Source organism: Aythya ferina, assembly GCF_964211825.1.
Source record: "Aythya ferina genome assembly, chromosome: 4".
NCBI lineage: Eukaryota > Metazoa > Chordata > Aves > Anseriformes > Anatidae > Aythya > Aythya ferina.
The window spans coordinates 75,668,700-75,696,664 of record NC_140300.1 but is presented as its reverse complement, the minus strand read 5'-3'; positions in this window follow the sequence as shown (position 1 = coordinate 75,696,664).

Sequence of the window (27,965 nt, the reverse complement as noted above, 5' to 3'; positions counted from 1 at the left end):
CTGACTTCTACAGAGAGCTTTTTCTAAAAGATCAAAGTTAAAACTCAGGATATTTTTTTAATTCTTATTTTTAGTTTGAAGGTTAGACAGTGGCTGAATAGAAATTTTCAAAGGCTTATAGACTAATATATCCTTACTTCCAAGTCATTTTCTTTAAGCAGTCCCTCTTTAATTTGACAGCTAGCTGCACTTCGTTTTTGTCTGCAAGCCTTATTCACATAAGAAGCAAGAGGACTGATGTGCTGTTGGTGAGGTTTGGTTTCTCTTTCTTTGAAGTTTATAACTGATTGGTCTGTGAACATAAATGGTCTTTGTTAGAAACCTCCTGGTGCCTGTTCTCCACTTTCTTGGCTGTCTGCTTTATACACTGCTTTCAACTCTGGCTGTTCTTAGCTAACACCAGTGCTAGCACTAGCCTGAGACAGACTACAGGTATACTGAAAGGAATTCTATGACAAATATTGTCACAGGATTTGCCAATGGCAGGTTTTCATTATCTTTGGGCCTTATCATTAATATGGGAATCAAAGCATTCTTTTTCCCTATTAGATTTGTTCAGATTTTGTCCCTAGGCTAAGGACTCAGATTATGTTTGGGATCCACTCACCCTACATGCTTCCTGAGATACCTTCTCACATCTGTTCTTCGTGGTGGCCCACAACATGTGCCTGGGGTTGTCCTTTCCCAGGTGCAGGACTTTGCACTTTTTACTGAACTGCACGAGGTCCCTGTCAGCCCATTTCTGCAGCCTGTTGAGGAAGCATACCCTTCCTTCTAGGAAGGGTATTTATTCCTCATTTAAATGAGGTGTGCCATCTGTGTGACAGAGTGCTTGAAGAGGCACAGTGTACTTGGCACTGGAGGGAACTGGAGAACAGAATAGGGATGTTGTGGTATTTTTTCCTTTTGAGGATATGTATGACAGTGGTGCTCTTTAGTGTGGGGTTAGCCTGAGAGTGAACATCAGAGGGAAGTGGTAAGAATCACGTGGTCTTTTGTTTTCTCTTAACTTCTCTTCAGACATATTTTAGTTGCCTAGTTCAAAATTTCCTTAGTAAAGCCAAGGGTTTCTATTGGCCAGACAATGAGAACAATTAGGAAAGTTGAACTTCTGGGACTTTGGTTTTGGGATTGAGGCAAATTTAATTTCTGAATAGCTAGATCCACCAGGCTGGCGGTCCCGATCTCTCTCTCAGAGAAATCCAGTCAGTGCTGCTATACTTTTATCTATTGTTTTTCACCTAAGTTTTTTTTTTGTTGTTTTTCCTGACAGCCTCTTGATACATCTTAAATATAATGGCAAGTAAGAAAAAGAAAGATTGTTTAACTTGAAGTTGCTCCAACTTTCTTCATTCTCAACCTTCTTTTTTTCTCTGCTTTTGTTAATTATCAACCTTATCACATAAGTCTACCCCATGATGAGAAACATCTTTCTCTGTAACAAGCTACCCAAGTTTTATATTAATTTAGGATAATTGCTTTAGTCTTTAATCTGTAAAGCATTCTTACTCATTGAGGTAATATATACAAGCACAAAACATGGATAAAAGTTTATGCTAGATGTATAAATTTCAGTTCAGCCATAGAGTATTATAATGGCTGTCAATAAAGCAGTTTTTACTGTAGATCTTTTGGTGGTCTTATAGCTGGTATCTTCTTGTCTGATCTAACTCGTTTTTTTTTTGTTTTTTTTTTTTTTTTTTTTTTTTGTAAGGTTTTTACACAGTGTTTCAACACACTGTAGTAGCACTTGATTTCTTTCAAGGTACCCTGGCCAGTAACCCCAAATATGTAAGCTGTAGAACAACCAGTATCACTGCTGGTGCAGAGTAGTAACAGAACAGCTTGTGTTACCATCTGCTATGTTTTGTGGTACATACTTAGACTAGATGTTCTTACAGGAAAGGTAGCAGGGGATTGCTCCCTATAAACAGGGAGGAAAAACACTTTGAAATGTCAAGCATTTGAGAAAATTATTATCAAAAGGCTGGAATGTTTTCTTTTCTCTATTCTCCCTGAAGTCCGATTAGCATGTGATCTAAACTACAGTGTTGAAGGTGTGATATATATGGAGTAATAATTCGTGTCAATAATTCGATGGTTGATATTAATAAAGGAGGGGGAGATTTGGGAGTGTGGCCATGGGGGTTGACAAACCCCATGGCTAGTGATAACATCAGATTCTTAACGATGATGACATCAGGAATGTAAAGAGTTTAGAGGGAACAAAGAAGGGTGATTCAGGAGACTCCATGCAGTCTAGGGTTGCTTGTTCTCCAGCCATTAAGGCATGGAAGTTGCTGGGTGTTTGCTGTTGCTGTTATATGCAGAGTTGTTTGCAGATTGAGTTGAGACTTCATTTTTAACAAAATGGTGACCCCGACGTGATCTTCTTGGACTTTGGATCTGTGATGGGTAAAGGAAGACGTCCCATGTAGTGGCCCTTGCCAATAGCGGTGCTAGAGTCCAACAAGATTTCGAACATAAGAGGCAAGCATTCAGGCAACCATTTTCTCGACACGAATTACCACTCCATATATAATACTTTGGATGCTAATTGTAGCGATTGAAATAATAGGTGGGAAATATACCTAGAGGATTTGTTATCTACTTCGATCAATCGAATTTGATGTGTGATGCTGTTAGTGATGATTATTATACACTCTGTGGAACAATGAGTTGGGTGAAAGATTCTAGATATGGGATTCCAACTATTGCTAAAAACTTGTTTATAAATCTTGCAGAGAATATTGTGAAGGCATTCTCTTGTGGTTCAACTGGCCTTGGCCAAATTCGAAGCCAAGACATCACAGAATCACACAGAATCACAGAATTTCTAGGTTGGAAGAGACCTCAAGATCATCGAATCCAACCTCTGACCTAACACTAACAGTCCCCACTAAACCATATCGCTAAGCTCTACATCTAAACGTCTTTTAAAGACCTCCACGTATGGTGACTCCACCACTTCCCTGGGCAGCCCGTTCCAATGCCTAACAACCCTTTCAGTAAAGAAATTCTTCCTAACATCTAACCTAAAACTCCCCTGGCGCAACCTAAGCCCCTTCTCCCTCATCCTGTCACCAGGCACGTGGGAGAACAGACCAACCCCCAGCTCGCTATAGCCTCCTTTAAGGTATCTGTAGAGAGCAATAAGGTCGCCCCTGAGCCTCCTTTTCTCCAGGCTGAACAAGCCCAGCTCCCTCAGATGCTCCTCGTAGGACTTGTTCTCCAGGCCCCTCACCAGCTTTGTTGCCCTTCCCTGGACCCGCTCGAGCACCTCGATGTCCTTCTTGTAGCGAGGGGCCCAAAACTGAACACAGTACTCAAGGTGCGGCCTCACCAGAGCCGAGTACAGAGGGATGATCACCTCCCTAGCCCTGCTGGTCACACTGTTAATTTTGATGAATTAATGATATTCAAAAGAAGAGGAAGGATTGTTATATATGGAGTGGTAGTTCTTGTCGAGAAAATGATTGATATTAATAAAGAAGGGGGAGATTTGGGAGTGTGGCCATGGGGGTCAGCAAGCCCTGTGGTTGATGATAACATCAGACTTAATGATGAGGCCATCAGGAATGTAAAGAGTTTAGAGGGAACAAAGAAGGGTGATTCAGGAGACTCCATGCAGTCTGGGGTTGCTTGTTCTCCAGCCATTAAGGCATGGAAGTTGCTGGGTGTTTGCTGTTGCTGTTATATGCAGAGTTGTTTGCAGATGAGTTGAGACTTCATTTATAATAAAGGCTATTAAAAAAACAGATAAAGGATAGAGATAAAATAATAGGACTTAAAGTATATTTTTATGCTAGTACACTGCTACCTTTATCCAAGGCTCATAATTTAGAACTGACAGACAGATGTATGTATAGAATCACAAAATCACAGGACTGTAGGGGTTGGAAGGAACCTCGAAACATCATCGGGTCCAACCCCCCTGCCAAAACAGGCTGCCCAGGTAGGTGTCCAGATGGGCCTTGAATATCTCCAGAGAAGGAGACTCCACAACCTCCCTGGGCAGCCTGTTCCAATGCTCCGTCACTCTCACCGTGAAGAAGTTCTTTCGCATGTCAGTGCGGAACTTCCTGTGCTCTAACTTGCAGCCGTTGCCCCTTGTCCTATCCCCACAAACCACTGAGAAGAGGTTGGCTACATCCTTCTGTCTCCCACACCTCAGATATTTATATACACTGAGGAGATCCCCTCTCAGTCTTCTCTTCTCCAGGCTGAACAGACCAAGGTATCTCAGCCTTTCTTCATGGGGAAGATGCTCCAGGCCCCGTATCATCTTTGTGGCCCTCCGCTGGACTCTTTCCAGGAGATCCCTGTCTTTTTTGTACCAGGGAGCCCAGAACTGGACAAAGTACTCCAGGTGAGGCCTGACCAGGGCAGAGTAGAGGGGGAGGATCACCTCCCTTGACCTGCTGGCCATGCTCCTTTTAATACATGCCAGGATCCCATTAGCCCTCTTGGCCACAAGGGCACACTGCTGGCTCATGGTCAACCTGTTGTCCACCAGGACCCCCACGTCCTTCTCCTCAGAGCTCCTCTCCAGCAAGTCATCCCCCAGCCTGTACCGATACATGTGGTTGCTCCTTCCCAGGTGCAGGACTCTACACTTGCTCTTATTAAACCTCATTTGGTTTCTTCCTGCCCATCTCTCCACCCTGTCCAGGTCTCACTGAATGGCAGCACAGCCTTCTGGCGTGTCAGCTACTCCTCCCAGCTTTGTGTCATTGGCGTACTTGCCGAGGGCAGACACTATTCCCTCATCAAGGTTGTTGATGAAGATGTTGAACAAGACTGGACCCAGCACCGACCCCTGGGGAACACCGCTAGTCACAGGCCTCCAGCCAGACTCTGCTCCTCCGATCACCACCCTCTGAGCTCGGCCAGTCAGCCAGTTCTCAACCCAGCTTACCGTCCACTCATCTATCCCACACTTTCTCAGCTTTGCTAGCAGTTAAACCTATAACTGGAATGGTGAAGTGCTTGATTGGGGAACAGAAGTTTGAAACTTTTTAACTTTTTAGGCTGGACGTCAGGAGGGGGTTCTTCACAGAGAGGGTGGTTGCACACTGGAACAGGCTCCCCAGGGAAGTGGTCACTGCACCGAGCCTGTCTGAATTTAAGAAGAGATTGGACTGTGAACTTAGGCACATGGTCTGAACTTTTGGGTAGACCTGTGCGGTGTCGAGAGTTGGACTTGATGATCCTTAAGGGTCCCTTCCAACTCAGGATATTCTATGATTCTATGATTCTATGATTCTAACTTTTCAAAATAAACCTTATGCATTGAGTTACACCTATTTCTTCCTTTCTTCTGCCCATCTCCCTACAAAGATGTAGAGTATTGATGAAATAGTGACAATGTTAATCCAAAAGCTGCAGTCATATCCTTTCAAAAAACTTAGTGAGTAGTGTCAAATCCCTTCCTTGACTGTAATACTAAGCAATTTGGTAGTTAGCTGTACAAAGCCCAGACAAATATGTATCTTGGCACATGTGGCGTGGCCTGGCTTTCTTGGACATGATTTTCTTCAGCAGACTCTGGATGGTTTTGAAACCTAGATTAAATGAGTAGCTACTATTAACTCAGGAAATCTTATTATCATAACTTCAGTCTCTTGGAACAACCTCAGTCTTCATGGAAAATCTGCAGCTGTTCATATAACAGCAGCCCCAGAGTGTTTTTTATTATTTTTATTATTTTTATTGTAAATCTTCAAAGTATATTAGCTTTTTTTTTCAGACAGTATTAACATATTTTTTGCATACAATGCACAGCTATCAGAGTTTCTTTCAATTTAATATGCTGTCCAAAATACAACATTTTAGCTCTTAAAATGATTTAAAAATATACTTCCTATGTCTGTGTGAGCTCACAGTCTCTTGTCAGTTTGCAGTGAGTTCTGAAATGACCTGCTAGACAAATAGGTAAATGTCTCTCAAGCAGAATAGTTGAGAATAAGTTCGGATGTTCTGTCTGACTTCTAATATTAGCTGTCTTCTGGCAAATGTTAGTTTTAGTAGTATTAAACACATTATAGGAAATAATTTTCAAGAAACTACAATAACATATCTTAGTATGTAGTATGCGAGTTTCTTTCTCAAAGGGGATGTAAGTAGCTTATCAATGGCATTTATCTGGTTGAGGTTAGAGACAAAGTATGAATGCACAAATGATCACCTTTTACATGTATTTATAATGACACTGAAATACCATTGCTGTCCTCCTTATTACTAACTAATAATTTTGCTGATGGTTTAGCATACCATTATAAAAGATGCTGTCTGTATATAAATAACTTCATCAGTTATTACTACTTCTACCTCAAAGAGTAGTAAATCTGTGTGTTTGATAGTCTAGCAAGATTTGACCAATATTTTAGTCTTTTATTTATGTCTAAACCACTACCATCATCAGTTAGACAAAATAATTTCATACTATTACTTTAATCCATTGAACGTTATGAAGGCAGAGGATGAAGGGACAGGCAGTGTGTTTTAGTGCTGCTTCAGTAAATGTTTTATGTGTTCCAGACCCTGCTCTCTTTCAAGTAATGCATTCTAGAGGAAATTAAATCATTGGTTTCATTCTTTTATAATACGCCGAACTAGCTACAGTTAGTGCTTTAAGAGAAGCTGGGCAATGCTTACACTGAAAATGAAACTTACAGAAAGAAATATAAATGGTAGTGGAGTAGTATGTTTATTGGGACACTGCAGCTCATGTAGGCAAGAAAAGCAGCAATAAACATGGCAGAGCAAATAAAGTCTGCACTTTCTACATCTCATATGCATTTGTCATAAAATCAATACAAGTGTTAAGTGCTGATATTTGAAAGGCTGTGAAACAAGTGTGAAGAAATCTGAGTAGTTCTGCTGACTTTTCTTTCATTTGTATTTTAATGACAGTTTAATGCAAACATTTTGCTATAGGTCCATCCCAAAATAGACACCTATAATAACCAGGGTTAAAGAAATTTCACCTAGAGGAAGGATACAGTTTAAAATATCTACAATGCAGAATTCATAATGCAGCAAATGCTGACTCTCCTATAAAATACAAGTTAACTTTAGTATCTATAATAAGCAGAATTTTTAATTTTTTTTTTTTTTTACGGATAATGAAAGACAAATATTAACTCTGACAAATGAGGTGTCAAGAAGATTACATTTAATGCAGAATTGATATGGTGAAATGCTGCCTTTCTTTTATGGTGTTCCAGTCCTGAAGGGAGAAGAAACTCATTAGAAAGTTTTGAGCTTTTGTAAACTTAGTAACCTTTAGTTTTAGGTTTTTGTTTGTTTGTTTTTTATTTTTTATTTATTTATTTTTTTTTCAGACCAGATACTCTTACCACTAGTGGAGTTCATCCCTACCACTTAAATATTTGTAGCATATAGTCTATTTGGATGCTGTTTCTGCTCATGTATTATTAATAGTTCTGAGAAGGTAGGATTTTCTTGTTATTACTTGATTTATGGACATTGTAATTGACACTGAGCAAACTTTTTGAATGTTTGTGAAATAGCATTACTGATTTTGTAAAGACATAAAACTTACATAAAATATTAATCCTCTTGTTACTGGTCTTATCTCTTGAACTATCATAAAACATAAATTCAAAGCTTTATCTGCTAGTAAAAATATTGTGCTACCTAATATTATACTAGAAATTCAAGGCAGTAAAATCTTGTGTCAAACAACTTTATAGAGAAAAGCCTTTGTTTGTAAAAATAAATAAATAAATAAAAATAAAATAAAATAAAATAAAATAAAATAAAATAAAATAAAATAAAATAAAATAATAAAAAATGCCAGTGAATATTGGTTTCATTTGCAGTCAGTTCAGGTGCCTGCATAATTTTGATGGAGTTCTATTTATTCGAAAGGAAGGGCTTTTTCACAGTTTATGCCAAGGACTTTATGGATAATTAATTGTAATGGACACCTTAAAGCTGAAAGCATTTTATTTGTGCTGTCATGTGCATTTGGGATAGTACTGAAATAGGATTTCTTTTTATACATTATGTTGGGAATTAAATGATGGCTAGCTTGCATGTAAATGAGATCAGCTACTGCATTCACTATAGCAAGAGATTTCCCACCATAAAACCACTGCTATTTAATTCTGCAGATGGACTACAAAAATGCTAAGTCCAAGCATTTAATGACATAATTATTTAAATGAAGCATGCATATTCACCACAACTAATACCAAAAGTAGGTTATTAAGTTGTAATCTAGACCATAATTTTCTGACCAAAAATTCTGAGCAACAGCAATGAAATGTAACACTTTTTGCAATGGTTATATTTTTGAAGTAGATGACAGAGTATTAGTTAAAATTGGTTGAAGTCATTGTGCAATTTCATCACTGATCTGGTTTATCATTCTGCTCCTTTGGTGTTTGCAATATTGAATTGTTTGCTTTTCTTTCTTTCTTTGTCATAACTATGGCATACTTTTCTTAAGCTATATTGAAGCCCATAACGAGTAAGAGCCTTAACACATTATCTTCAGATTACAAGCAAAATCTTCATTTCAGTTTTTCTTCATTAATCTGCATACCTTTCTTATTCAACTGTTATATATGGACTAGTAATTCATGTCAAGAAAATGGTTGATATTAACAAAGAAGGGGGAGATTTGGAAATGTGGTCATGGGGGTTGGAAAGCCCCATGGTTGAGATAACATAAGACTCTTAACGACCAGGCCATCAGGAGTATAAAAGAGTTTAGAGGGAACAAAGAAGGGTGATTCAGGAGATGCCATGCAGTCTCTGGTTGCTTGTTCCCCAGCTGGTTTCTTGTTCTCCAGCCATTAAGGCCTGGAAGTTTCTGGGTGTTTGCTGTTGATGTTACATTCAAAGTTGTTTGACCAATGAAAAGTTGTTTTGAAAAGAACTGCTGTGGAGAGAAGGGTATAAGAGGGGAGCCTGCCCTCAAGATAAAAAAAAGCAACATGATGAAGTTACATCAATAAAGAAGCAGGAAAAAGAAGTGAAGAGGAACAGGCTGGCAGAACGGAGACCAGGACGGGAACAAGCATTTTGATTGCCTCATGAAGATAGGTTCGGCCAAAATCAGCAAACTGCTCAGAGAAGCTCGTACTGAAAGTTGCTGGAAACGGGCGCACCGGAGCTGGAGAGAAGCTCAAGCTGAGAGAAGCCGAGCCGCGCACACAGCTGCCCCTCGCTGGTAAGCAGTTGTGCATTATGGGAAATCATGCGTCCTTAGGAACAAAGACTGTCCTGGTAACCTTACAGCTAATTCTCCTTATTAACAATCGGACAGTTTATGAGCGTGAAATATGGGACCAAACTGAGGTCAAGGTGTGGGACTCTGCAACTAAAAGCAACAAGGTTGCAGTGGGATTGCTCGGCACCTGGCGAGCAGTCTCTGAGGCCTTAAAGAGCCGTGTGGGACCACAGTCAGAAATGTGTGGCTTGCCAGACAGTGAGGGAGCTGCGGGCTCCTTTACTGATCGGACTGCTACACCATCGGCCCCTCTGCTGCTACAGCCATCGCAGGCCTTTGCTGTTATGCCCCCTGCTGACCTGGACGTGCCTTTTGACCCAGGCCTATTGGCCTCGAAAAGGAGATGGATATGCTTTTCTTCGATCCGGGAAGAACAGGATACGTAAGGCCTGAAGACCGAGTTGCTTGACAACTTAAAGCGAGACATATTGTTCAAAGGGAATGGAAAATGGAGACTTGTTAGTAATCAAGAAGAGGAATGGAAAATGGAGACTGTTAAGTCATGGAACTTAAAGGTTTGTTTGTTACCTTTTCTGCTCGTGAATATGTATAGGCATACTCGATTTTACTAAGTTATGGAACTTAAAGGATTGTTTGTTACCCTTCCTGATTGTACATACGTATAGGCATATTTGGGTTTAGTATATAAAGCAATGTTCTGTAAATATTTGTTTTATAAATATTACAAAATTTAGATTGAGTTGAGACCTCATTTATAACATAACTAAGAAAAGTACTGAAGTGCTAAGAAATTTAGAGTTGGTTTCATGTTTTTTAAAAATACAGCCCTGAAAACTCTTCTTCATTTCCTACCACTGTGTAGAAAACAAAGCTAGCTCTACCATACAGTTTTCTGAGTGATTTCATACTGTATTTTGTGGGACTGTGTATTTTGCCAACTGACCTATCGTTTCATTTTCATGTGCAATACGTTTTACCTCTTTTGCTTTATTTTTATTTTTTGGTGGTTCTGATGCAGAAAGATCTTGTTCATAACATACTGGAATAGAAGAGTTCACATTAAAAACAATGCATTAGAAGATACCAGCCCATTAACATATTATGCAGGCAAGAGTTCTCCACATGAGTAGTGTTCTCAAGTGCTGGATTAGAACTTAAACAAAATAGCTGCAATAATGTTCTTTGACACAGGTTTGCATGTTGAGTGAGGTGTAGAATATATGAGGAAATTATATTCTCCTGAAATAAAGTACAGCTGTCAAATTATAAAATCAGCTCATCATAATTGAAAGCATTTATGAATTCATTGAGTTTTCTGTATTCCAGAAGTTTTTATTTTCATAAAACCTGCCTATAGAGTTGGGAAGCCCAGCTGGAACTTTGGGGATGCTGACTTTCTAGAAGTGATGTAGGTAGATTCATTGTGAAGACCTGTGTTATCTAAGGTCAATTAAAGTAGCATCAGAAGTGAAATACAATCAGCCCCAACATTCAGGTTGAAGGTGACCAAGCAAATTGCAAGTTTTCTGTAAACTGAGCCAGAAAGCATGCTGTTTTCCTTAAGTTACTTCAGTAAGTGCAGCATGAAAATTTGTCCTGAGAACCAGAATGCTGCTTCAGACATCCACCGATTTGGAGAAAGGCATATTACTGTTTCTAAAGAGTGACAAAAGCCTGACTGCTACAGTTGTAGATTATATCAGAAGCTGTAACAGTGCTTATCAGCCACCTCCAGAGGTGGTGCAGGGGATTCAAACAGTCTCATCACCAATCACATCTCTCCTACTGATGAGCACCAAGTGGAGAGTGGTATGAAGATGCATCCAAATCAACATTTTGTTTTGGACCAGTAGTGCATTTTTGACGCAAATTCTCTTGCTGATCTCCCTTTCAACGTATTGGTTTGGTGTGCAGAGCAGTTTTGGTGTGTGCAAACTACGTTTCATTAAAGAAAGTGGAATTGAAAGTTCTGGTTAACACCAAATACTGTAAATGTCGGGGGGGGGGGGGGGGGGGGCATAAAAGAGGTGGTGTCACGACAGAGTCCACTAACAGATATTAAATATATGTCTATGTCTACCACTAGAAAACTCTCAAAGTGCTGCAAAATCCCATGGCGATCACAAGTATGGAATAGGCCAAATGGCATATGTGCTATTATATTTGTTGCAGGGGGCCAGCCTTCTGTTCTTGGAATCTGCTACTCCTTCCTCATACTGCTACCTTTCCTCTAGTTTGAAATCTTTTTCTACCTATTGTTGTAATCCAATTGGTCTGTATGCAGTGTCTTTTATTACAGTTTTATATATACATATATAAAAATGTATTTTATTTTGTTTCACTGATGAAGTCTACTTTCAAAAGATACAGGAAGACACAATCTTGAACCCTGGAAACTACTCTGGTAAGTCTGAAGGTTCCCCTCGTAACAGCAAAACCTGACAGGAATGTGAGAAGATAGCCTTATGATTATTGCTGGTAGGTGAAGAAAGAAAGGCAGTGGTGTATTAATTTCATAAAGATGGTACAGACAGTCCTTGAAGACATGAGAGAGCAAACATACTTTGGAAGCAACACAGAAGATACTGGGACACACTTTTGAGCATGTTGATTGTTTGGTTGTGAAGATCATGGCTAACAGAATCACCATGCAGATTAGATTATAGGATATCTTACCCCTTAACTATCCCTGTAACTAGCCTCTAGCAGAATTTGGGAGGAACTGCTTTTAAGCCAACTCTGTGTCAGCAGCACTGGGATCCCTGGGTGGCAGTGCAGTGGGTTCTTGTTTTCAGTGTGTATCGTCATCATTGGTGACAGAACTGCAGGGAGCTATGGTTTCAGGAAGAAGTAAGGCATTGGAATCACACTAATGTACGGGTAATAAATAATACTGGCCTTGAGTAGTTAAGACATGAGAAAAAACTGCTGATGCAATTCTTTTTGTAGCAGATGGCTACATCACAGAATAAGGATAAATATGCTAGCAAGGATGACACCAGAAAATAGCCACAAGGGAAGAAAAAGCCTTGCCTGTGGCATATTTCTGCCTTCATACAGTTTTTGTGGCAGAAATGAAGAAAAATAAAAGAAATCAAGAAAAGAGGTAGGTGGTGATTACTGTAAGAAAAATTCAGTTTGTGTAAAACATTACAAGGTGGAACCCGCAACTCCTCCTCCCTCACCTGGAGGTATGGAGACTTTGCTGTGCATGTTTCAGAGCATCAGAGGAGGATTGCACCTGAAAAAGAGCTGCTTTGAGTGAAGTTCAGCAGAGCTTCCTGTTAGCGCCTGCTCCAATGTCTTTGCAGAGATGCTATTTCTGATCTGAGGTGAAGGAAGATCCTCTGTCCTACTGGTCTAGATCACTGACAGCATAAAAAGAGCTTTTGCTTTGAAGGAGCAACTGCTTTTGGCCTGCCTTCCTGTCAGCAGTTTGATTTCTCTGTTCTCACTCACTTGGTTTCCTTCTCCCAGCTCCACTCTCCATTCCAAACTCCATGACTCTTCCAGTTTAAATTTCTGCCCCACATGAACATCCTGAGCATTTCACTGGGGTAAGGGAACATCTAAGCCAGGAAAAGGTCATCAGTGACAGCATCACTGCCATTCTACTTGCCTGCTCTCCAGTTGTGCCTGCTGGGGGGTTTGAAGGCTAGTTCTTGAGATGCAGTTGCCAGTTCTGATACCGCTCATGTGGCAAGCAAACGCTTTTACTGCTTGATCCAACTTTCCATCTTGTACAGCTTATTGTGTTGAAATAGTTACAAATACTTATTATTTGAAGCGGAGCCAGGTTGCTGTCAGCCAATTACCTTTTATTTACACCGTTCAGTTACTCATCCATGTAAAAGTAAAATGCTGTTGAGCTCTATTGGACTTGCTTTCTTTGTAGATGTTTATTATTTTTATCTAGTTCTTAGAAAATATATCATTTTAGAACTGGACCTGTTACCTTTCAGAAATTATACTGTATGTTTTGACACCTAGATCTGTCCTGAAAGTGACTTGTTTTGACTTTTTCATGTGATTTTTACCTGCAAAAAGCATTAAATGCATATACCTTAAAAAATTGCAGTGGTAAATTTAAGCACTAGAATGAACTATGGCTTATAATTTTTTAAGGATTTGCAAACAGAGCAGATAACATGCAACTAGCTGCAGTTGTAGTCTAATTATATTTTGTTATGACTTTAACAGGTGGTTTCTTTAACTACAAAGGAAAAACAGCTAGGAAGAGTTCTTTATTTTAGACAGAAGTATGGTGTCTGTGTAGATGTTTTAAACCTCTAATTAATACACAGATGAATATTTCAGACCAGGACATTTTAAGGTAAAACTGTGATTAATTTGTGAGAATTTGAAGTGTTTTTTTATGTTTGCAAATGAGCCTTAGAGCTGAAGTTTGAAGGAGGAAAAAATCTTTCTGCCTCTCCAATTATTAAATTTCTGAAGAAGACTACAATGTTAATAGATGGTGGGGTAAAGGGGAGATGTATGGGGAAGAATTAGTGGGAAAGTTAAAAGTGCATTGATTTACGTGTACTACTTAATTGTATTTAGAAGGTATTCCTGTTATATCATGAAGTGGTGCAAAGTTATGACTGTAGCGTGCCATAACAGCCTGGGCCAGTCAGCTTTGCCTACTCGTGTCTGTAGCAAGCATTCACTTCAATCTGTAGCTAAGGGTCATAGAAATTCCAGAGTGAAAAAAAGGAGAAGAAAAACATAGGAAAGACATCCTCTTTTATTTTTGAGACACTCTCTCAAGAGAAGGTTTGAAAGCACTTTGTATGAAAGGTCCCTTTCCAGTGCTGTGTATTCAGTGCTGAAGAAGGGAAGTGTCTGAAGCTGTAACAGTTGGCTGAGTGTCTGACTGAGTGACAGCATTGTACAGGCAAGGAGAACCACATGAATCACTGTTTAAGCAGTGGCTGCAGGGGCTATCAATATAAGAGTGCCATCTAACAGTTGCTTGGATAAACCTCTCCTACAGAGGATGGGAGGTGATAGCTCTGAGAGACAGAAATCCCAAATTTTAAACGAGGTTTTCCCTTGGGAACTGGAAGGCAAGCAGATACTTAGCAGTTGTCTCATTGTGAAACAACTAACAAGAATATTAGATATCTGATGCTATGATTTAGAAAAGCAATACTTGCACACTTCAACTGTGTAGTGTATTTTTCGTTGATTGATTTATGTCTGGAAACGTAGAAAGTTTTCTCCCAGAAGGTTTTGCTTAATATCCCTAGGGATTTTGGCTGATTTTTTTTTTTTTAAATGATTCTTAACATTTGATTTGACCTTTCTCTATAGATTGTCCATCTATACCAGGCAGAAAAGCATTCTGACAATCCAGACGCTTTTATTTTTTTTAAAGAGTTAAAGTTAAAGTGAATCTTATTTGGCATGGTCTTAACATATTTATGCTATTACTACCTTACATATTTGTCCTATTACAACCTTACAAATAATTAAAAAAAAAAAAAAGATAAAAATAGGGAAATCATTATGCAGTGACAAATACAATAGAGTGACATTTGTTGTAATGGTTCCAGGAAGACATCTTGTAGTTTAGTTAAACTGGTGCTAAATGAAGGGGGATAGGAGTGTTCTCTCTGTTAGCAGTTGAATGTTAATGCATGCTAGATCAGAAGGGAAGTGGACATTAACTGAGTGGATGCTTGCATATGGCTGAAGTGATGTCTTTATATGAAGCAAATGGAACAGTTGTAAGGAGTGATGCTCAAGCCTTTTTACAATATGGGCCATATTTTTAGAAGATTGCTCTATGCCAACTTTTATTGCCTCACTGAGGACATGCTTTGACACTCACAGGCCTGTGACCTCTATAGTAATAAAAATGGCATATGGACAAATGTAATTAACATTTGATTTATTTTTTTTAATGTCAGTGCAGTTTCTCAGGTGGAAGGAATCTGGTGAACTGAGCACTGTGACTAATGAGCTGTCTGTGGAGCACCTGTAATCTGAATACCTGCATCTCCACTGAAAATAGTCTGAAAACCTTAATGAAAATGTAGACTGCATACCTAGTAAAGGTTATTCTGTTATTTCTATTGAATTCTTTTTTTTTTTTTTTTACAATACAATCTTTTTGTGCTTGAATAATCCTGATCAGTCACAGTCTAATCAGTTGCATTCTGTCTAATTTTTCTTTAATACATGTATAAATGCAAATCAAACGGACACTTCTTAGAGATGCTGTTGTACTCCTTTCTTTTTTCAGGTTATTTTTAGAGTCAAATACTTTCTTTACAGTAATTTATTTGAAATGACCTTAAACTATTAATAATAATTAGTCCTTAATTATTTATCTTTAAAATAATAATAACAAAAATAATAATGACAAATATTATTCCAAAAGTCAATGATTGTGTTTTGCTTAGAAACCGAGAATCCTTTTATCGGTTAATCCTGTATTGGTATGCTGTTTGGCAAATTTTCAAGTGCTGAGCTAGAACCATTACATAATGAGTAAGCTGACTAGGGTTTCACCCTAGTGGACAGTCATAATATTTGGACCTTAAATTATTTTCCAAAAAGAAGTGTTTCCACCATTCATGTGCTAGTATCAGTAGGCTCATTCTTCTGTTTTGCCTTAAACCTATTGACATAGCTTTGTGTAAATCATTTGATCTCTTGATACTTTAACCTGTCTGTTACACATACTTTATGGCTGAACAGGAGTTTTGGAGTGTAGTGGTGTCAAAGATAAGTGGTTCCTCAGTTACTGATAAGTGGTTCCTCAGTTACTGAAGTAATAAAACCTGTATATGTAACTAAGATTACTTAACTCTTTTCTAGTAATTATTTTGAATAGCCTTTCATACATTAGCTTCACAAACCAGTAATATGATGCAGCACATCGTACTTTTGTAGCTCGATAGCTATTTGTTTCGTGTGCTTGTAACACAGAACAGTAGCTGTATGATAATTTCAAGATATAGTGCCTCAGGATTTCCCTTCAGTGCAACTGTGATTGTGACATTATTTGTTCGTGATAGATTAATCAACACAACAAAGCTTGAACCGAATACTGGGAAAACATGATTTGTAAACACATTGGATGAAATGAATAATTCAGTCTGCCAAAAAGCCACGGAAACACTAGGTACGTATTTTAATAATAATGATTGGTTTATTTCAACTAGGAAAATGTAAGTAAAAATGTCATTCAAGTGCATCTTGTAGTTATTTTTTATTATTACTTCCTGTAAGCATATCTGAAACGGATCACCAAAGGCTATTACCTTTTGCTTATTTTAAATGCAAAGAACAAGTTGCATCAAGTTGATTACAGTCATTATTAAGTGTCAGTACCTGGTAAAATATAAATAAAATAACATTTTTATCATTGCTAACTGTCTTCTTTTGACTACATGCTGAAAATCGGAAATAATCTATGAAGTATTTTATTGACACTAAATTTTTAATAATACAGTGTGGATTTTATTTCTTGGAATGCAGCATGGTGGGTGATTTATACGGCTAACCATCAGTAAGCTCAGCAAATGCGTTATGCACTGCAACTTCCTTTTGAGAAGAAGCAAATAACACTTTGTTATCAAATAGTCATCAAGCTTGCAATCATAAACCTATCTGGCGCTGTTAGCTAATCAGAATCATTCTTCCATGGATAATATTTACAGATAATCTTTTAGTAAATTCCAAGTTTTACTGCTTTTGTAACACAGTAACCATCCCGTTTTCTGTGATTCACAGACTGGACGGGTCCCTTAAGTATATGGAAATCTTTGAAGTGAAAAGGTGTCGTCATCTTCCACTATGTCAATTAGTTTAAAAAATCAATTTAAATGTTAATTAATTGACTTATTTATGTGTGTGCGTGATCAAGTTCAAAATTAGTACTCAAAGCTATCTGCAATCCTGAAGATGTAAGACTTGCATTAACATCTAGTTTACTTCTGATCTTGCCAGTTTACATTTAGTCGATTTTGCAGCTTTGTCCTATAGCATACACAGACCTTCAGTTCTTCAACTTCTCCCAGCAGGCTTAATGCATAGAGCAGGCAGTCAAGCGAGAGGACAGAGAGTGGGAAAGTGTAGTATAGAAATTTAGCTTATTTTCTTCCACAATACAGAAAAAGTTCAGGGCATCCTCTTTGTCAATGTAGAACTAGATGGTGAACAACAAAATACACTGTAAAATACAGGTGCTGTCCTCTTGTCCATTCTGTCTTCAATCATCTCTCCCATCTTTTTGCTTCTCATCTTTCCCATGTCAGGGACAAGGATGGAAGAAAAGGTGCACTACAAACCTTTGAGTGCTTTACTGATTGTCCTGTGGTTCTTTAAAAGCTCTTTTTTTAATTCTATAAGCTGAAAGTGATGGAGGGAGAAGCAGACTTGATAAGAAACTTGCTTTTTGTTTTTCAGAAACATCTACCAAAAATTAAGCTGTATATGGCCTAAACATTTCTGCCTCCCCCACGTAGGAGGGAAGAACAACTTTTTTTTTTTTTCCTATGGGATTTTATAGGTGACACCAAGGACTGTACAATCTGAATGCCTGAAAGTGGGTGGGTGGGATTAGTATTACTACCTTGAATGGATGTTACTGCTGAAACCATTACAAGTCTGAAAAGCTTCCTTTCCTGTAGCCAGCTGGACCAGTGTCATACTGAGAAGAGAACATGAAATAGATTCTGACTGCTTGAGGTAGAGGAAGCCAGCTGGAGAAAGAAGGATACCTATTGTTAAATAGTTGCAGTTAAATGGCTCCATACCAGGCTCTTACAGCATCTTCAGAAAATTAATGGTGCTTCTGTGTATTCTGAAAGTTATTAAATAATAATTCTAAATTGTTAGTGCAATTGTGACCATGTTAAAAAGAAGTTATTTTATTGAGATTTGATTAAAAAAAAAAAAGTATGCTCTGTGACTAACAGCCTCAAGTGATTTATCTCACTTTAATAGTGCAGCAGCATAGAGATATGTAATGTGTACTTTCATTATTAAAGAGTCTTAGTGCAAATATTTAAATATCTAGTGATTGGAAGACTTGATATTTATTAAAAAGTAGATTTGGGAAAGGTTTAATAATGTTTTTAATATAACTTGACAAGACAAAAAAAAAAAAAAAAGCATTAATTCCATTATCAGAATGCCTTAAAAGAAAATTACAAAGTGATGGAACTTGCATTTGTGCTTTCTTTTCACCTTCTTCTACATCCAAACTGAACTGTGCTGTAATTAGAATATGCTCAAGTATTTGGAACAACAACAAAAAAAGTATGATGAATCTTAAAATGTGATTTTTCCCTCATCAAAGTAGAGAAAACCCATGTAACTTCATTTAGATAGTAATTATTTCTCTAAATATTCATGATCTGTATTTAGAAACAGATTTAGCGTTAAATGCCCCAAACTGAAAGGTGGAAAGGTAAACAAGAAAAAAAAGACTCTTTGATCTGGGCAAACTCATAACAAAATTCTAGAAGCTGAAGTTTATCCTTCTTCTCATTCTGCTGCTCCAGTTAGAGAAGATAGCGAGCTGGTACAATGTCCCTAAAGAGCCTAAGAACTGGTGTTCATAATATTTACACAGCCTGTACAAAGCAGGAGTAAAAAAGGGAAGAGTTAAATTTAAGAGCACAAACTCTCTTGTCTACTGCAACCAGCACGGATTGTTTGGCCTGCAAATTTAATGGTTTTGGGAAAATGCCAATTAATTTTTTTATTTTATTTATTTTTTTTTTAGAAGGAAAATTTATAATTTTATTTAAAAAGTGTAACAAGTTTAACTTAGTACCCTGATTTGGGATTCTCATTTGTTATAGATTTTGTACAGACTCCAGCGCTGAAGGCTTTTAGGTCCTCCCAAAATATCAGTGTTTAATCATAATCATAAGTGAGGTGGTTCAAGGCTGTCTAGTAGTGAGTGCCAGGCATCCATCTTGCAGTCATAAAAACGAGTTGAGCTAAAGCTTGAAGGGAACCAGAATAGTCTGGGGGTTTTGACTGGGGCTTTGGTAGGGGTAATTGGTGTATGAGATAGAGTCTGGGAGGATTTTGAGATGTAAGTGCTTGAAGCTGTAAACCTTTTCAGGTTGAGAAATCCATGAAATTTTGCATGGAGAGAGAAGTCAGGAGTAGTCAATGGAGCTTTGAATAAGTTCCCGTCCACCTCCCTGTGGGGATACAGGAGTTACTGAGTTTATCTCTAACCTGAGACGCAGCTCTTCCCGTAATTGTTCAATGGCAGCTTCTTCGTTTCCAAGCTGCCAGGAAGAGTTTGGGATGTAGGACTTGTGCCATCATCTACACTTTCTCCCTAAGTAGCAATGGATGAATGGAGAAGGCCTGAAAGAAGAAAACTTTTTATTCCTGTTGCCTTTAACATTGTTGAGTTCAAGACTGCAAAGTGTTTTATGTCTTTTCTTTCCTGGAGGTCCTTGTATGTCTTTTCTTCCCTGGCAGGGACAGTATCAGGAAATGCACAGAACAGGATAAGGAAGAGGTGATATTCTTGCCTCACTGCTGTTATAAGCTGCTGCCTATGTTGCTCATGCATTGAACCAATACTAGTTATTATGTTTTTCAATTTTGCTTGAGTACTGATGTACCTGAGATACTTCAGTAGTTATCTTCTCAGTTGTGACATATCTTCACAGAATAATGGGTGCTTATAAAAGCCAGTCCCAAAATGGGCTGCATAAAACCACATCAGGATATTCATGTCTTTTTATTTTTCCCCATTTAAGTTTAAACATGGAATTCTCTCATCTGTCTGCTCTTAAGAATAGTACATATTGACAAATGACAGTCTTTTAATGCTTTCTGACAATAACAGTGGTTTTAGCCAATTTCTGCTGCCAATAATAATGACTGTCTGTTAAAGCAAACAATCAATGAATGTATCCAAATGACCTTTTAGCAACTTCTGCCTTTTAGAGTTAATATTAACTACTCTACAGTGTTTTCACCTTCCTGTGGAATTGCCACTTAATGGAAAGTGTATAAAGGTAACTAATGTAACTAACCACTGTACATAAGGTATTTTGAATGACATTGGTAGAGTAACAGCTCTGTAGTTCTAGTTCTGTAATTTAGGATGAATACTTGGGGGTATTGTAGGACTTGTAGGGACAGGAGAAGTGCTAGTCTGTGTGCAAATTTCTTATGTAAAAGGAAACTGAAAAGCATAAAGAGCTGTTCTTCATGACTTCATGTCAGTACAAATGCTCCTGGCATGGCCTGATGGCAGCTTTACTTTATAAGGGAGACCAGGAACATGTGTGAGCAGTAGTGGCTGCCCTGAGCTTCATAAAACATTTAATCAGTCTGCACATCATTTTTGGCTTTCTTTTAAAATAATTTAGGGCTCTGTCCATCAATACCATTAAAAAGAAAAAGGATGTGTCACAATCAGTACTGTTTCTCTGTATGAATTTCTTGATGTGTCCTAAATTCTTGATTGTCCAATAAACATTTGCAATGTGTGAGCATTAGGGAATGAGCTTTTCAGACTGTTGGATTACATACATCATGTAGTTCAAAATCCTTTGGAACGACCACACTTTCCTAGGAAATATAAGGGAAAATACATTGAATCACAGAATCACAGAACTTCTAGGTTGGAAGAGACCTCAAGATCATCGAGTCCAACCTCTGACCTAACACTAACAGTCCCCACTAAACCATATCGCTAAGCTCTACATCTAAACGTCTTTTAAAGACCTCCACGTATGGTGACTCCACCACTTCCCTGGGCAGCCTGTTCCAATGCCTAACAACCCTTTCAGTAAAGAAATTCTTCCTCACATCCAACCTAAAACTCCCCTGGCGCAACCTAAGCCCCTTCCCCCTCATCCTGTCACCAGGCACGTGGGAGAACAGACCAACCCCCAGCTCGCTATAGCCTCCTTTAAGGTATCTGTAGAGAGCAATAAGGTCGCCCCTGAGCCTCCTTTTCTCCAGGCTGAACAAGCCCAGCTCCCTCAAGGAGGGACAGAAGCTAGAAATTGGGAAGGAAATATCCAGCTCTGTGACAGACTTCCTGCAGGGCCACTTACCCCTTAATACAGCTGTAACTCTGGTAATGTAGAATAGAAATAGACCTGGAAGTTTAACTGTAAACTTGAATTCAGTTTTACAAAGGTGTACAAAACAAACGTGGCATGAGGGCTGAGAATCTGAGTGGAATTTGAAAAAAAATTTTGTATATTTGCACGTCATAGGATGGGATGTTCTGAATGTCAGCTTTCAAAAAACTTTTGTTGTTGTTGTTGTTGTTTTTTCCTCACAAAGCTAAGAAACTGTTATTCCTATGTAACAGTGCTAATGGAGAGAAAAGGCTGAGTCTAAACTTACAGAACTAGAATTCAGGGAGTACTTTTTTCCTAGCTTCCCATCAGCATACTGGGCACAGGTTGATGCCCTAGCTTTGCATGCTGCTAGCTTCATATTGTTTTTACTGGATGACACTTTAAATCCACTACAAATGTTTTCACTAATTCAGCAACATGTAATAGGTCTAAACTGTTGTCCTGTGTAGGGAATGGTATAGTAAAACTGAATCCTTAAAGTACAGCTTGAAAACTTTTGCTCTAGTATTGTGAGGTACCTCTTGGTCATGGAAATGGCATTCCAATCACCAGAATGTAACAGCTCTTTCACCAAATTTTAATGGTAAATTTTAGGCTAGTCTTACTCTTGGACTAATATAAGTTGAAGAACAACCCCCCACCCCAAACCAGACAATCCCCAAACAGGAAACCTTTGATACAATTTCTCTCTGTAATATAAAAAGAAAAATCCAAAATAAAATGGCTTTCTGTGAATATATTATTCTCTTCAGACTACATTATTATGTCTGAGATAAGCCCTGATCTTGACCATAGCATAGATTGCCATGCCATCATGTACTTTTCAACAACAACATGTGGTTCTATTGATACTAAAATGTTTGCTTGCAATAAAATATTTTATTGTGTAAGTTTTAATTACAAATATATTCTTGATATTATTTGTTGGATTAAAGTCATACTATGTGTATAATCTATATCTTAGCTCACATTGGCTTTTCACATTTGGAAGACAATAAAGAGTAGAATTGGATATTGAGAATACCAGATGTTGATCATAAAAGGGCTAAAGAAACATTATGTTAAGATGTCACAAAATTGGTTTTATTATTAATTAATTAATTAATTAATTAATTTTAGTTAATAGCTGACCAATTTGGTGAATTTCTTAAAGTAATGCATGCAGAAAACCTCAAAAACATGAACATTAGCTGTATGGATATTATGTAAATAAGAATCCAAAGTAATAATTTTCTAAAGATTGGGAAATTCAAAATGATAACTGATTATTAGTATCTTATGTTCTTTGTTGTTGTTATTATTATTTTTTTTTTAATTAATCTCAAAAATATCTCTTTAGATAATGCTTTACTTTTTCTGCCTGGGTATTTAAGTGCAGACCTCCTCAAATACTTAAATAGAAGAACACCTGCAGAATAAAAGTTTGACGTTAATTTTCAATGTAATGCCCTGTTTCTTCTCCAAATCCAAGAGAGAAGCACAGTTACATTTGTGTGGTCTAATCTAGTTTTTTATCTACATGACTGACCTTAAAAAAAGTACACAGTCAAATTTATATTCAGCATGTATAGACAGAATGAAAACAGTTGAGAAATACTGCTTATTACTCGGTTATTTTAAATACAGAAAGTAAAATGGTATGCTAGACTAGCTTCTTGGCAAATTACTACAATGGACAGATGGTTTTTCATTATCTGTTATACAGAAATACAAGGCTAGCAACTGTGTTTTGTATTGATGCTTATTCATCTGTGTGAGAGTAATTTTCAGACTGCTTGTCCAGAAAACATTCTAAAACTTCCTTTGCATCTGCAGAACATCTGCTTAAACTAGGATTGTCAATGTCAATATTTTATTGTTAGTAAGCCACAGGCTGTCTTAATATCTTCCCAAAGCCAAAGAAATGAGTATAAAATAGGATTTCAGGGATGTGATCCAGGGTTTGCTGTCTAGATGCATTCTTCACTTCAGATGCTGTGTAAAATCTTACTCAATATGCACTCTACTCCTGATAACATATGGTTTCAACAATTAGCACAGGAAAAAGCAATTTCTCTTTGTAACAGTTTATAAATGGTGGGGAAGAGATGAATTCAGTTTAGATATTTATTTAAACAATATGTTTGATGGCAAGAAACATTGTAAACAATAAAAGGCCTTGTTGTAAACACCTTTGTAGGATGCACTCCTCAGTTAATTACTCTAAGGAGAGAGACAGAAGATTTCACATCTACATTTACATTTTTTAAAGATCTAAATTGCAGTCTCTCTTTGAAAGCCTCGGTATGGAAGTTACTAGCAGATAACAAGTTTTTTCAGTTCCCTTTGGAATTTCATTAATACTTTGTGTGCCAGTGTTGCTGTTTTCTATTGTCTCCCTCCATCTGATGGGCATTGGAAGCATAAGCCAATGTATTAATGACACCTATGAAATGCCAGATGGGCTCTGTTATTAATGTAGGTTGTAATCAACTAAGAGCACTAGCTCTCTATTTAGAGTTTTTCATTTTTTTTTTTTTTTTTTTTCCTCTTGATCAGTTGCTTCACTTCTAAAGATTATTCCTTCTGGCTTGTTAAGATCTGAAAATTTACTAGCAGAGAAAATGCTATGGCAAACAGTCATTCACATTCACAGCCAGTACCATGAACAATAAAAAAAGCCTGCTGTTGTTAAAGCCCTTTAAAGACCATCTTGCTTATTTATATATTTGTTGGAAACTGTTACTTTTGGAAATTAACACAAAAAGAATATGATATTGCACATTTAGTCAAATAGATTACAGCAATATTCAGCCAGCCAGCATAAAATGTCAACTGTCTTACCTTCATTCAGGTAAAGAACAGAGCACCCAAAAAACAAGGGCAAGTTATGTAAGTGTAAAGTTTAATAAACAGTTTGAACTATTTCTTTTTCTAACCTTCATGTATGTGTACATTGTTAGGACTCTCACTAGACTTCAATTTTTTTTTATTTTTTTATTTTTTTTTTTTAAATTTTTAAAGGTAGTCTTTTTATCCCACAGAACTTAGGGATTTAAAAAGATACTGAGTAAATCTCTAGAGTTAGTGACATGTAAATGTAGTATTGAAGGTTCAGGCTCAAGACTTGAACTAAATTTTCCTGTTTTTCTTACCCCAAATTTAAGAACTGAATCTAGCTCTGTTACATCCTAGATGAGAGTCCCAATTATCAGACATAATCAAAATTAGAGGACAGTGGTGTTATAAATGAAGTCTCAACTCAATCTGAATTTAGTAATATTTATAAAAGGAATATTTATAAAAGGTATGAAAGGTGTTATAAATGAGGTCTGAATTCAATCTGAATTTTGTAATATTTATAAAACAAATATTTCTAAAAGGTATAAAAGGCAAGTAAACAGCGCTGGGTGTGCGAGGAGTCTACGCTCCACCAACACGCACACACAAACATCAAGCATCCTAAGTACATGTATACAGAACATTGCTTTACATAATAACCCAAGTATGCCTATACATACATACAATCAGGATAGGTAACAAATAAACCTTTAAGTTCCATAACTTAAGAGTCTCCATTTTCCATTCCTTTTGAACAATATGTCTCGCTTTAAGTTGTCAAGCAACTCAGTCTTCAGGCCTTATGTATCCCATGCTTCCCAGATTGAAGAAAAACATGTCCATCTCTTTGTGAAGGCCAAGAGGCCTGGGTCAAAAGGCACGTCCAGGTCAGTGTGATAAATTAGTAGGGGGGTTGTTCATTGTCCTTGAGAATTTGAAGAATCTACTGAGGAGATAAGGTTTCGCAACTCTCTGGCATTGTGACATGAGGATTAAGCAAGTAGACAAACTTCCCCCACCTGAACACAAGCACAATGCGTGATCACCGGAGGAAGAATAACGACCCCCAACAACAGACTGCACAGCCTCAGAACAAGTCTCGACAAGTCTCGAAAAGCCTGAACTTGAATGCTATAAAACAGAGACACTGGAAAGGGAAGATGCGTGTCGTGGTGGAGCGGAGACTCCCCAGCCGCCCAGCGCTGTTTTGCTTGTGCCTGCTTACTTACTTAATTAATTAATAAAACACTTTTGATAGACCAGAAAATTTACATGGTCTCACTAATAACAGTCAGCAGGGGGAGGAACAGCAAAGGCCTGCGATGGCAGTAGCAGCAGAGGGGCCGATGGCGTAGCAGTCTGATCAGTAAAGGAGCCTGCAGTTCCCTGCAGGCTCGGCAAACCACACTGTCTGGCAAACCACACGTTTCTCACTGTGGCCCCACATGGCTCTTTAAGGCCTCAGGGACTGCTCGCCAGGTGCCAAGCAATCCCACTGCAACCTTGACGTTTTCAGTTGCAGAGTCCCACACCTTGACCTCAATTTGGTCCCATATTTCAGGATCATAAACTGTCTGATTGTTAAGAAGGAGAATAAGCTGTAAGGTTACCAGGCCAATCTTTATTTCTAAGGACGCATGATTTCCCATAATGCGCAACTGCTTACTGGCGAGGGGCAGCTGTGTGCGCGGCTCTGCTTCTCTCAGCTTGAGCTTCTTCCCAGCTCCGGTGCGCCTGTTTCCAGCAACTTTCAGTACGAGCTTCTCTGAGCAGTTTGCTGAGTTTGGCTGAACCAATCTTCATGAGGTGATCAATGTGCCTGTTCCCGTCCTGGTCTCCATTCTGCTAGCCTGTTCCTTTACATTCCTCTTTCCTGTTTCTTTATTGATGACATAACTTCATCGTGTTGCTTTTTTTTTTTTTTTTTTTTTTTTTTTATCTTGAGGGCAGGCTCCCCTCTTACACCCTTCTCTCCACAGCAGTTCTTTTTAAAACAACTTTTCATTGGTCAAACAACTTTGAATGTAACAACAACAGCAAACACCCAGAAACTTCCATGCTTTAACAGCTGGAGAACGAGCAACCCGAGACTGCATGGAGTCTCCTGAATCACCCTTCTTTGTTCCCTCTAAACTCTTTACATTCCTGATGGCCTCATTGTTAAGAGTCTGATGTTGTCATCAACCACGGGGCTTTCTGACCCCCATGGCCACACTCCCAAATATCCCCCTTCTTTATTAATATCAATCATTTTCTCGACACGAATTACCACTCCATATATAACACATGTATCAGCTACTGTAGTGTGAATGTAGTGTGTCTGTGCATTTTAGTACATTACTGAAAATAGCTGTATTATATTCCCTAAAATGGAGAAATATTTCTATAGAATGCCAAATTCACCCTTTCAAGTCTTCTGCATTTGGCTAATTTCAATGAGAGGTTAGTCCTGATCTCATTATATCAGTGATAACTTAATTATGAATGATAAATCCACATGGATGTGAGTAAATGTCATCCTCACCCTCTAATGGCAAACGTTAAGATACAGGTCTGTATTTTTATAAGTGCTCTCTATTGTTTGAGCTCTTCTTTCATCAAAATAAGTGGTCAAAACTATTCTTGTTCAGTAAAAGCAGTATCTGGGCAATGATGACTTATTTAGAAAATTCTGGGCGTAAAATTTAACTGTCTTTCCCCAAATCTCAAAGCAGTTCATGTGCTTGCATTCCAGACATCTTATAAACAACAATAACCTAGCGAGCTTATTTAGAATTGAGAAATGTATTAGAATTGACAGAATCATTCAAACGTTTTTATCAGTTCCTGCTGATGTTAAGTGGAAGTGACTTAACAGAATGGATATATAGGAGGAATTAAGTTTTTCAAACACGCAAATGGCAGTTCAGTATCTAAGTCTCATTGACTTTGGATAGGAGCTGAATGGCTAACTGATCTCTGTGCCTTTGAAAGTAAAAGATCAAGGACAAAATTTGCTGAGACGTGACAGATTGTGAGGGAATACTAGTAGGTACAGGAAACTGTTGACGGGTCTGAAAATGAAGGCAGTCTGACAGATATTCTTTCCTGATTGTGACATTTAACTTTCTGACTGAAAACACTGTTGCTGAGAGTCTCCTTTTTCTGCCATCAGGTGTTGTGTTTTGTTGTTCTTGTTTGTTTTTTAAACAGTGGACAAAACTGAATGAGCAATTTATCATATAAAGGGATGTCCGTAATCTAGTGCTTACCTTTGTGTGTTTTTCACCTGTGCTTTTGTTCCTTTGTCTTCCTGATCACATTAATTTTGTTCAAGGTGAAGGAAGAACAACATTACTAACATATTTTGATGCAGAAAGCTTCAAAAGTCCTATTTCTGGGCACACATATTATATTTGCACAAGAACCTGTGAAAATCATCTTGCACAAAATCTCTTAGGAGGTATTATGCAAAATGCCTGATCCATCACAAAAGAATCCTGTGAGCCATTTTCTTTCATTTTAGAGTTTGAAATTAAACGTATACATTTCTCTTCACAGAGAGGGACATAAATGACAGTTTATACATAAATGACTGGCAGGGCAGCACAAGAAGCAGAAGAGCCCTTGGTTCTGTGCAAGCATTGCAAGCAAGTAGAGCTTAGGGATATGGTTTAGTGGAGGGCTGTTAGCGTTAGGTTGGAGGTTGGACTCGATGACCTTGAGGTCTCTTCCAACCTAGAAAATTCTGTGATTCTGTGATTCTGTGATTGCTCTACAATAACTGAAACACTGGTGTGTGGTTGTCACCATTATTTTCATCCTAAGTCCCAAACATGGCACCATAC